This window comes from Otolemur garnettii, unplaced genomic scaffold, assembly GCF_000181295.1.
Source record: "Otolemur garnettii isolate 467f Iridium unplaced genomic scaffold, OtoGar3 scaffold00014, whole genome shotgun sequence".
Lineage (NCBI taxonomy): Eukaryota > Metazoa > Chordata > Mammalia > Primates > Galagidae > Otolemur > Otolemur garnettii.
The window spans coordinates 7,920,393-7,932,388 of record NW_003852409.1 but is presented as its reverse complement, the minus strand read 5'-3'; positions in this window follow the sequence as shown (position 1 = coordinate 7,932,388).

Sequence of the window (11,996 nt, the reverse complement as noted above, 5' to 3'; positions counted from 1 at the left end):
TTGTTGTTTGGCGGGTCCGGGCTGGGGATTCGAACCTGCCACCTTAGGTGTACGTGGCTGGCGCCTTAGCCGGTTGAGCTATAGGCGCCGAGCCGCCTCCCACTTTCTTAGTGTTATTTCTTAAAGAACAGAAATTCTTTTGTTTTTGATGACTGCTATACTAATATGTTCATTTATGATTAGTGCTATTATATAATATTTAAAAAATCTTTATCACAAAGGTATCAATATGTTCTCTTGTTTTAATTTCTATAAGATTTGTTTACTTACTTTTTACAGTATAGTTAAGCCCTCCCTCTTTTTCCTCTTGAATTGTTTTAGTGACTACTGTTTATTTTTATCTGATGACACTTTTTATCATGATTACACTGAATTTATAGGTCAATTGGCTGAGAATGTCTTATTTAGAATATTTAGTTTTTTATTTTCAGAACACCATATAACCCCTCCTTTACTTTTTCTATTATTACATCTTCAATGTTTTCAGTAATTTTTCATATTTTCTGTGTAGATTAGAGGTCATTGAGTTGCTCAGATTTATTCCTGGATGTTTGAAATGTTTTTCTTTTCTTTCTTTCTTTCTTTCTTTTTTTTTTTGAGATAGTCTCACTTTGTTGCCCTTGGTAGAGTGCTGTGGTGTCAAAGCTCACAGCAACCTCAGACTTATGAGCTCAAGCAATTCTCTTGCTCCAGCCTCCCAAGTAGCTAAGACTACTAGGCACCCGCCACAATGCCTGGCTAGTTTTAGAGACAAGGTCTTGCTTTGGCTCAGGTTGGTTTCGAACCTGTGAGCTCAACTAATCCACTTGCCTTGGCCTCCTAGTGTGTTAGGATTACAGGTGTGAGCCACCACGCCTGGCCCTGAAGTGTTTTTCATGCTCCTACAGATATACATGGTATTTTAAAAAAAATGCTATACATATTATTTTAATTGTTGCTCTTTGATAAAAATACTATTGATTTTTATTTATTGTAGTCAGCAATATTATTAAACTCACTAAGCAATGTTAATACGGTTTTATAGATTAAGTTTCTACATAAAAGCCACATATTCTGCAAATAACACCATTTTAATTTCTTCTTTTTAAATCTCTATTCAATTGTTTTATTTTCCTTGCCTTGTAGCTTTGGCTACAGATACCAGTGCAATGTTGAATAGAAGTGGACTTGGTAGCCATCCCTGAATTATTCCTCGTCTCATAAAGAAAATGTTCAGTAACAATAAACATGGAGGATTTTTGAAATACTATATATTAGATGATAGGACATTATCATAATATATGTTTAATTTTATTATAAAGCTTTCCAGCATCTGTATTATATGAATTTTTTCTCCTCTGTTAATGTGGTAAACTTTACATTCAGCATTTTAAAATATTTTTAAATGGTTGTATTCCTGGAACAAACCCAAGATACTTAGGATGTTTTATACTTTTATACACTGATGGCATCAATTTATTTCTATATGACTGGCAATGATTAGTAATTTCTCTTCTCACTTTTTGTTTTTTAGATTTTTGTATAAATTTCTTTCTTGATAATATAACTTGGAATTTTTTTGTATTTTTATAAGATTTAGTTTAAAATTATTTGTTCTTAAAAGTTTGGTAGATTTCATTGTTGAAACTATGTAGTCCTGCATATTTTAAATTACAGAATCAATTTCTTTAACAAATATAGGTACTCTCATTTTTTACCCTAATTTTTGCTTGTCTTAGTCATTTAGTGTTTTTATTAATACATTTCATTCATTTTATTTAAATTTGAAATTTAAGAAAATACCTTTTTCATTATATGCTTTTGTTATTTTTAATGTTTTGTATCTGTTATTATGTACTCTAATTTCTTTCTGATACTTGTTAGGTGGTCTGACAATAAAGTTCATGAACTTTCCACCATGTGCTTACTTTGTCAGCACTGTACAAACAACTTGGTGCCTTACAGATTTGTCTGTGCTGACTTGTGGCGGTGTCTTGCTGAGTGTTCATTATTATTATTGCATGTATTGTGATTATGTGCTGTCATGAGAATGTTGGAGCTTGTATTAAAACAATGAACATTTATAAATTTATTATTAACCTTGCTAAGAGTGGAAATGAAATCAGGGACATGTTAGTCCAAGTTCATGGGGAAATGCCATGAAGAAAACGGCAATGTGCAAATGGATTTAATGTTTTTCTGAAGGGAGAGAAAGTGTTACTAATGAAGAGAGGTCAGGACTGCCAAAAACAAACAGAACTGATGCAAACATTGCAAAAATTTGTTGCATTAAAATCTTAGCTGACACTGAGAAGAATGGCAGACCAATTAAACAACAATAAAGAAACATTTAGTAGACTATTAACTGAAAATCTTGGCTGACGTCTTATGATTCTTGTATCATAACAATGTACCAGCTCACAGGGCACATGGTCTCTGAGGGAGATTTTAGCCAGTAAACAAATAACTGTATTTGGAACACCTTCCCCACTCTCCTAATCTGGACCCCAATTAATTTTTTCTTTACCTGAGATAAAGGAAACATTGAAAGAAAAATATTTTGATGACATTCAGGACATCAAGAGTAATACGATGATAGTCTTGATGGCCATTTCAGAAAAAGAGTTCCAAAATTGCTTTGAAGGGTGGACTAGGGTCTGGTGGTGGAGCATAACTTCCCAAGGGGATTACTTTGAAGGTGACCATAGTGATATTTAGCAATGAGGTATCCAGCACTTTTTCTAGGATGAGTTCACAAACCTAATTGTCTGATCTCATAAACACACACATACACACACACACACATAATGTTGAAATTGCTTACTCATGGGGAAAATGGCAATTTCTCAAAGCGAGAAAATAGCTTTAGCAGACAATGGCAATTTCTCAAAGTGATTTTGTCATTTTTCATTCTAGCAGCAATGTTTGAGATTTGTTTTTCTCATATATTCTATAAATTATTTCTTTTTTAAGAATGAGTCTTTGCATTTTTTATCTTGTCCTCCTTTCCTTTGATTATATACTGTGCTCATTGTCTAATAAGCTGAGATTCTGGATTTTTCATCGTATTTTTGCTGCTCAGTTCAGTTCACTACCTCTAACATAACTATGGTTCTTTAGTTCATGTTTCCTGAAACAAGGATTTGCTTGGTTCAGCGTAACTGTTCCCTCACCTTGCCAGATGGCTCTGTATTTTGCCAAATGCACTGGTTTTCTTCGCTCAGGTTTCAGTTCTGGCAATGAGCTAGAGATAAGGTGGAAAGTGTAATTTACATTCACAGCCAGTTCAAAGAATTGAAGGGGCTGGCTAGTATTATGATTCTGTCTTTTCCCCATGACCAGATCCATTCTTTAAGACAGGTCTGAATCCAAGATCTTAACATAATATAGTCAATTTACCTCCAATTGTTAGTTCCAGTGCCATCTTTCTGTGACCCTTACTGATACAAATGGTACTATAATGTAAAAATAGCTGCTATATAGGTACTTTGTTTAAAAATTAATTAAAATCAAACCTGTAAGTTAGCCATTTTGTAACTGAGTGAGTATTAAAGAAGCTGAGAGATTTGGATGAATGTGCTAACTTACATAGCAATGAAATTTAGGTAAAAGCCTTTGTCTTCTCTAGTCTGTATTCTGCATTCTTTTAACTTTTATTTTATCAATATCTCCCCACAGCTGTTCTAACCTTTATGCTATCTAAATGTTGACATTAACTTAATTTAGTCATATGGAGCATTGTTGATACTCTTGGTGAATTTTAAATTTCTAATGATAAAGAGAATGAAGTATTTGTATTATGGGTCTTTATATCAGATATTTAATAAGGTTCCATTTTATTATTTAGGTAGTCCTATTGTTTTCTATTTCTTTCATATTTTGTTGAATTATAATTATCATTTTCTGCAAATCCTTAAGAAACATTGGTCCATACACCTTTGGGGAAGCACACATTTCTGAGATTTACAAAGAAACAACCCACTTCTACAAATCACTGACTTTTTCAGTGGCCCATTCATTCTAAATATATCCAGCAGGTAGAAGGTCGGTATATACATTTCAATATTTAATAGTTTTATGAAGTCTGTGGTATGTACACACATTCTATTAAAACCCTATAGACTATTTATTTTCTACCATCATTCATGTGGTATTTTACTTGCCAAATGTTAATGTGACATCTGCTCTACCTAATTCCAGTAAATATCAGGCACTTTTATGCATACAAACAGTTTATCATGCATATGCCATCAATTTTTTCTGAGACGTGTCACTTGTGCAAATAGACTAGGGTCCTTATTTACTAAGATTTACATGAAGGAAAAATGTCTTCAAAAGATTGAAAGGTCTTAGATTTTCAATCCAGATGTTCATAATCTCTCACGCTGTTTACTGACCTCAACAATTTAAAGTTGTGAATTAATTAGCAGAATTCATAAATTCACAGTAAAGAGATGGAATTATTAATAAGATATATAATGTTGTAACCTAATATATTAAGAAAGCAATATCAGTTCTAAAGGAAGATGCAAAACATTATCAAAAAGAAAGATTTTATTAAAGAGTGATAATGTATACACAAGAAGAATCAGAATATATTAGCCAAGATAAGGTTTTTAATTTGCAAGATGAATAAAAGACCAAGCTCATTTCAATCCTCTTGTACCCGTTTTCCATGAAATTATTCTTACTACAAATACTGCCCTATTAATTATATGTAAAATATACTATATGTAAGTTACACATACATTTCCATATACACATATTAAGCATAACAGAAGAATAGCTAAAAATGTCCAGTAATCTCCCTTCTTCCTGAGACTCCAACTTAACAACCATAACAACAGGATAGGAATCGTATTAATTCACAATGGCAAGGATGATGGATGGGAAACTGCAGCAGACAGCTATCATTTAGGTCTCCCCAATAGGTACAACTTCCTTGAAGTTGTTTATTCCACATTTAGAAATCTGTCTTTGAAGGTAAAAGCAGAAACCTTACATCTCTAGAATCGCTTACCATTGCATTTCTCCCATCAGCATGTACATCTATCATTTTTCTCTTATTTTTTCTTTCTCCTTCTTTCTCTCTCTTTTATCTCCATCTTCATCTCTATCTTGTTATTTCTGGGTGACGTCCTCAATTGTATTTTTCAACCAGTAGGGAGAGCTTGGGGGAAGATGGTTGTGTGTGTGTGTTTTATCTGAATCATTTCAGAGCAAATTAGAAACGTCATGCTCTCATAACTTCACGTACTTTAGTGTACATGTCTTAAGAACAGGTTACTTTATCCCTTATAACTATGGCACAGTTATTTTTAAGATCAAGAAATTTAATGTTACTTCATATTGATACAGTACGATTACTTAATATACAATCATTGTTCTGTTTTCATCAATTGTCCCTAATATGTGATTTATAGCTATTTTCTTTTGTGTGTGTATGGGGAGGAGAGATCTAGTCCAGGACCCGACTAAAGATCACTCATTGCATTTTGTGGTCGTGTTGTCTTAGTCTTGTTTCCATTAGTAAATTTGGTCCAGGTTTTTCTGCGTGTATATCTCAACCTTCACATTTTTGTCTAGTTCAAGCCAGTTATTAATGTAGCGTGTCCCTCAATTTGGGTTTATCTAATATATTCTCATGCATAGTTTCAGCTTACAAATTACCAGGGACCACATGCTGTAGATTAGTCCCATACTAGAAATATTGACTTTGATTATTTGGTTAAGTTGGCATCTGGTAGAGTTTTATTTTTATTTTTTAGTAGAGACAGGCTCTTGCTATGTTGTTCAACATCGTCTTGAACTCCTGACCTCAAATGAAGAAAACTTCCCTCCTACCCCTTCCGCCTCCCAAAGTGCCAGGATTACAGCCTTGAGCCACCATGCCTGGCAGCATCTGGTAAGTTTTTCACATAAAATTAATATTTGTCCCTTTCAAAGTGATAAATAATCTGTGGAGAGGCTCTTTATAATTATAACATATGTGTCCTTCATCAGACTTTTACCTACTAGTTTTAGTATTCATTGATGATTTTCTAACTGTGTATTAAGTGGCGTGCTGCAGGAGTAAGTTTGAGAAAGTGGGGAAAGGTAATTAGCTTCGCTTTTACTGTGGGGACGGGCTGGGGCTGTGTAATTTGAACATCCTGCCAGCCCCAAAGGAGGGAGCGCTCCATGGTTTATAAGGTGGAGCAGGCCCCTGATGCAACTCCATGGGTGGCAACTCACATGCCAGGCAGAGCAGGCACCCAGGGCACAGCAGACTAGGGGGCAGGGGGCCTCTGCAGGAAAGCGCAGGTCTACAAGGTGTGGCACTCACAAGCACAGGGTCGGGTGGCCATGGGGCAGGACATGTGGTGGTCAGGGCTTGTGCATGCCCTTCTGTGCCTTCTTCCATGTTTTGACAGATTGAGAAGTACAAGTAGTATTTGTGTATATGGATGAATTTTGTAGTGATGATGTCTGGGTTTTTCGTGTACCTGTCACCAAATAGTGTGCATCGCACCTGGTAGGTAGTCTTTTCCTCTCACTTCCTTTCTCTTTCCTCACTCTGAGTCTCCAGTGTCTATTGTATCACTCTGTGTGCCCCATGCACCTGTAGCTTGGGTCCTCCTCACAAGTGAGAGCATGGAATACTTGGTTTCCATTTTTGCGTTACTGGCCTGGGGAGAATGGCCTCCAGTTCCATCTAAGTTGCTATGAAAGAAATTACTTATCCTTTCATATGGCAGAGTTCTTTTTCATGGTATATATATATTTTTTTTTTCATGGTATATATTATATATATAATATTATTAGTCCCATTTTTTTATCCATTCCTCAGTTGATGGGAATTTAGGTTGATTTCACCCCTTTGTAATTGTGAATTGTGCTTCATTTTTACCAGGCTTTGAAATCAGGGTTTTGTGCCTTTATAAAACTACTGGAGATTTTCTATCATTTTATGCTACTGAAAAATAATTATTATCTATTTATTGAAATACTTTTTTTTGTTCACTGAAATCCTGAATAAAATTTAGACCATAGAAACTATTTTGAAAGTCATTTAAAAATAGCTTGTAATTTTTTCCTTACTCACTGATCTTTTTAGGTTTTCTCTCATTAGGAAAAACTGCAGTAATTTACATTTCCCTACAATACTGCCCATTCTGTACAGCTTTTTAATATTTGGGAGAAGGAGTGCAAATTTAACATATAAAAATAAAAGGTCTTATCTGTTCTCATAGCTATTTCTTATCTATTACTTTGCATTTTCTTTAAATTGTTTAGATATTCTAGGAAAAAAATCTTTCTTTCTGATTTATTTTTTTCATAAATGCAACAAATAAGATTGGGCATTCAGATATTTTCTAAGTAGGACAGAATACCAAATGTAGAGTATGAAGGATAATTTCAAGATTAAATACTTTGGCTTTTTATTATGTGATAGAAAAGTTATTTTTTGGACCATGTTTCTGTATATGCTCTTTTTTACACTTTAAGAATATGTGTGGGGATAGAAAGTTTGTTATTCTTTTTATGAATTTCACACTTTGTTAAAAACGTTAGTGTTTGACAGACAAATCTCAATGACAAACTCTCCAGTTTTCATAGAAGTCAGTGGCTTTGGGTAGAAGTAATCATGAATCATCTATATTTTAGATCTAAGCTTGAGACAAGGAGTATTCTTAATAAAGAAATTCAACTGTATGTTTTTCTTTCTTTCTTTCTTTTTTCTTAGGAAAGAGAGTAGGTTTGGTTTTTCCTAAAACAACACCTCCCAAACTTTTGGTCTGTGGACTTTTTAGGAAAATCAATGCACAATTTAAAACATTATTACAAAGAAAATGCAAAGCCCATATAATGAACACTTTTAAAAAATATATTCATGAGTATAAATTTAAACTCCTTAATGGTAGACAAAAGAATGGTTTGCAACTTATTTTAGTAAGCCAGTATAATCTAGATTTTAACAATAGACAAGGATATTATGAAAAATAAATTATTCATGAAAATAAATGATGATTAAAATAACGTATTAGCAAATCAAATGCAATGATAAATGAAAAATAACAGATTATGAACAAGTAGGATATAGCCCAGGATTGGACATGTGATTCATTACTCAAAAATACTGAGAAAGATAAAAGCCGTCCCTGACAGCTAAGAACCACCCAGGCACTATCCATTTGGCTTTGGTGTTGGTAGGTGGCCTGGTACACACAGTTAGACTGTTGTGATCTTCTCTTTAACATAAATAATTTAGTAGAACATTAACATCAGATAAGGCAACTCTGTGACCATGAAGAATCAAACGAAAAATAAGACTACTTTACAATAAATTCTGAACACAGACAAAATCACGACCATTCCCCTATCACACAGATGACTCACCCTTCCCGGACCCTGGTGACTGTGAATGACAGCTACTTTCTCAGTCACAGCTTTAACCTTGCTCCATTCCTCTTAGCTGTCTGTCATCTAAATCCTCAGGTTGCTAGTCACCCTAAGTAACTCGTTGTCATTGTCATTAAAATGTTGTTGTGATGTTTAGAGGGAGCTATACTTGTACAGGATAACATCATGAAAAATATCTTGTTGTGTTTCATTGTCCACAGATATAACCATTCTTAAAAAGAATAACATAAAAAACTCAGTAAATTGGACAGTGCCTGTGGCCCAAAAGGGTAGGGCACCAACCCCATATGCTTGAGGTGGTGGGTTCAAACCCAGCTCTGGCCCCAAAAAACAAACAAACAAAACTCAGTATATCGCAAAACACCTAAAAATAATCCAAATGAAATTTAGCCTCTTAGATATACAATCTCTCTCTTTCCCCCTACTACCTACAAGGAAGCCCAGTGGTTCTGTATGTATTAAAAAGGCAGCTCACCTTAGCCTTCCTGATTGCTTTTATTTGTGTCTACTTTTTGGTATCTGTTTTGACCAGTTTTTTAATGTCTCACTGGTTCCATCATTAATGACTAATTTAATGAAAATCTTTGAGATGTTCATTTTTATCAGCATGAAAATAATTCACCTTTAAAATTATCCTTTAATCATTTATATCTGCATCATTTGAAGCATTTCTACTTTTTAACTTAAAAGAGAAAAAAGGGAGAGAGAGATGATATGTAAAAAGTACAATGCCCAGACTTCTCTGCCCCTGCCTGCTGCTAAGTTGAAGCACTTCTCCCGTCTCAGTGGCTGCAGAGGGATTTAAATGTGCTGAATGCTCCCCGTGGAAAGAGATACTTGTTTAAGTCAAAAGTAGTTTCCACTATGTAGTGGGATGAATGACACAATTTTAGTTTTCTAAACAAATGTCATAGAGGTCTGATTCCCAGCAAGGCAATTAATCTTAAATTTATTTAGTTATAAATTAAATTATACAGTATTTGCTGAGCCCTTGAAATGAACCAGATGTTAAGCTCTATGTTGAGGATTCACCAGTGGCAAACACAGACCTCGTCCCTGTGGTCTCAACATTCCAGTGGAAGAGTCTCTCTTCCTTCTAGGAAAGACTAGAAATCTTTGCCGATCCCTTTTCTTTGGTCACATTGATGTTTCAGAGGTCTAGATGTGCATTAGTCTATGATTTTTGTGAATCCGTCTCACATTTTATAATTACTTAAATGAGAGTCTTTCTAACAATTTGAGCTTCAATCCACAGTAAATTTACATTTGATGTATTACACATATTTCATGAATATTCACAACTGAAACAAAATTTTAAGAAATAATACTAAGCCATATTTTGCATGTCGCATTTCTATTCTAGTCCATTTTAGTTGCTATTTGACTTAATTCAAGTCTATTTTGTTAAAACAAAATTCTGGTGCCAAGGCACTAAATTGATTTCATAATTTACTATTTGGCTGTAAACTCTAGTTTGAAAAACGCTTAGCTGAAAGTTGGAGAGATTTTATCCATAAACTCACCTTTTCTGCTATGCCAATTTTTATAGTTTCTTTCTGGGTTTGAACACTGAGAAGGTGGGAAGATGACGCTAAGTGATCATGCGGTGACATCACAGCTCACCTGTGCTCTGCTTTCCCTTTCCCCGTATTAAACAGTGACATAAACAACCCCAGGACAAGCTCTGAGAAAAGGCTTTTACAATTTGGATCTAATCAGGGCCAGCCTATCTAAGCTACTGTTTAGCTTGTCCCTTAGGGGACTCAGAGTAAAAGGAAAATTATATGCTAAACTAATTTCAGATACTGTGCACTTTTCTCTTGCAAATTAATCCATTAAAATCAAGGGAGCACCTGCTGACCTGTGCACATTGCTATTCAATGCTGACTCAATATTTTCAGAAGATAGTGGAATAAAATCTCATATTTTAAGGATTTTAATAACATCTACTTATAATTTGTTCCAGCAGCTGTTTTAGTTTTGCTGACATTGTATAGAAAATAGTACCTCATCCTTGGAAAGTATAACATTGGAAAATTGCACAGTTCTGTGTCCCTGAACTTGGTACATTTCTCTGAACTTGGTACATTTCTCAGAGCAAGCCAAGACCAGCATGGAGTCCTCTTCCTTTCTTTCCTGCAATGCATCCCTGTGCCTATGCCTGTTTTCATTTCTTCATTTATACCACCACCCTCTGTTTTATGGAATAGACCCAAAACTGACTACGAGAGATTTTTAATGGAAAGTTTTACTGAAAAGACAGGCTGAGTATAACAAGTGAAAAATAAAAACATGGTCACGTAATAATAGTTTAAACTGTTTACCAGTTTTAATAGTCCTTATTTTAGATTTTTTAATAGAAACAGGACATTTTCAAATAGCCTTTAGTTTTCCTTTCTATTTTGAAGGGTAGAATACACCTAATCTTTAACTCCCTTAGATCTTAGTTCTTTTCTGGATTGTTCTTTCTGTGTTTTATTTATTCCTCCTGAAATATCAACTTACCAAATTAATAGGTTTGAACTTGTATCCATTCATATGCTTATTTATATCAAAAAGTAGCTTGTACTCCTGGAGACTGTGTTTCACTTACATGACTGAGACACAGCCTCAGGAAATGACTACTACCTTTGATCATTCTCATTTTTTTTTCTACAATTTTTGTTCTTTTGGTTATCAAAAAGGTGAAAACTAATGATTTCTTTCAATAACTTTTTTTTTCATTTGATAAACTCAATGAAAGAGGAATATTTCTATTGCATAGAGAAACGTTTTGGAGCCCAGTCAACTCATCACGACAGTCACCTCTTCCTTGACAGGTAGTCCTGATGGAATTCCTAGGACACCACAGCTCACATAAACTCCACAAATACATACATATAGGCACACACATATCACATGTGTCTAAACACACAGATACCTTTGCCCACACTTGATCTTGAGAAGATTTTGAAAAAAGGAGAAAAAAATAGGACACACACTGATTTCTACTTAAATATGGTGGTTTGAAAAAACTATTCACTACTAAGTTGAAGGCATATGAATATAAATTTTATAGATCCATGAGGAATACTGCGCATAGGAGAGAGAAAACAAAAGAGAGACAAAATATTTCTGCTGATTTTTGGAAGTCAAAAAGCAAATAAAAATTGATAACTGAAAAACACATACACAGAAATGAAAGCTACAATCTCAGAACCTGAAGAAGTGTTTTTCTAGGGTGATATTAAAATTATTTAGTCTTCACAGTTTGGCCCTCTTCAGTGAATTTATGTAGAATGTGTACTAAGTGAAGAGATCCCAGCCCTGAGAAATACGGTGGAAATGAGCATCTCCCATGAGCTCTGTCCATGGTGGCACCCAGTGTCTTTGGAAAAGAGATGTGGAATATGGTTAATAAAACTGGGGAACTAGTTGACAGTTTGTCTAGAGAGAAGTTACTTCATCAGTACTTACACAGTAAACTACATAAGTTTACTGAGTGCTAGGAACTGTTCTTTGTTCTTTTAAAATTGTATTTTTAGTTGTGTAATACACCTACAAGTAGAGTATTGACATTGCTCCTTTACTAAGGAAACCAAGGCACCAAAAGGTTAATTTGTTCAAGGTCAAGC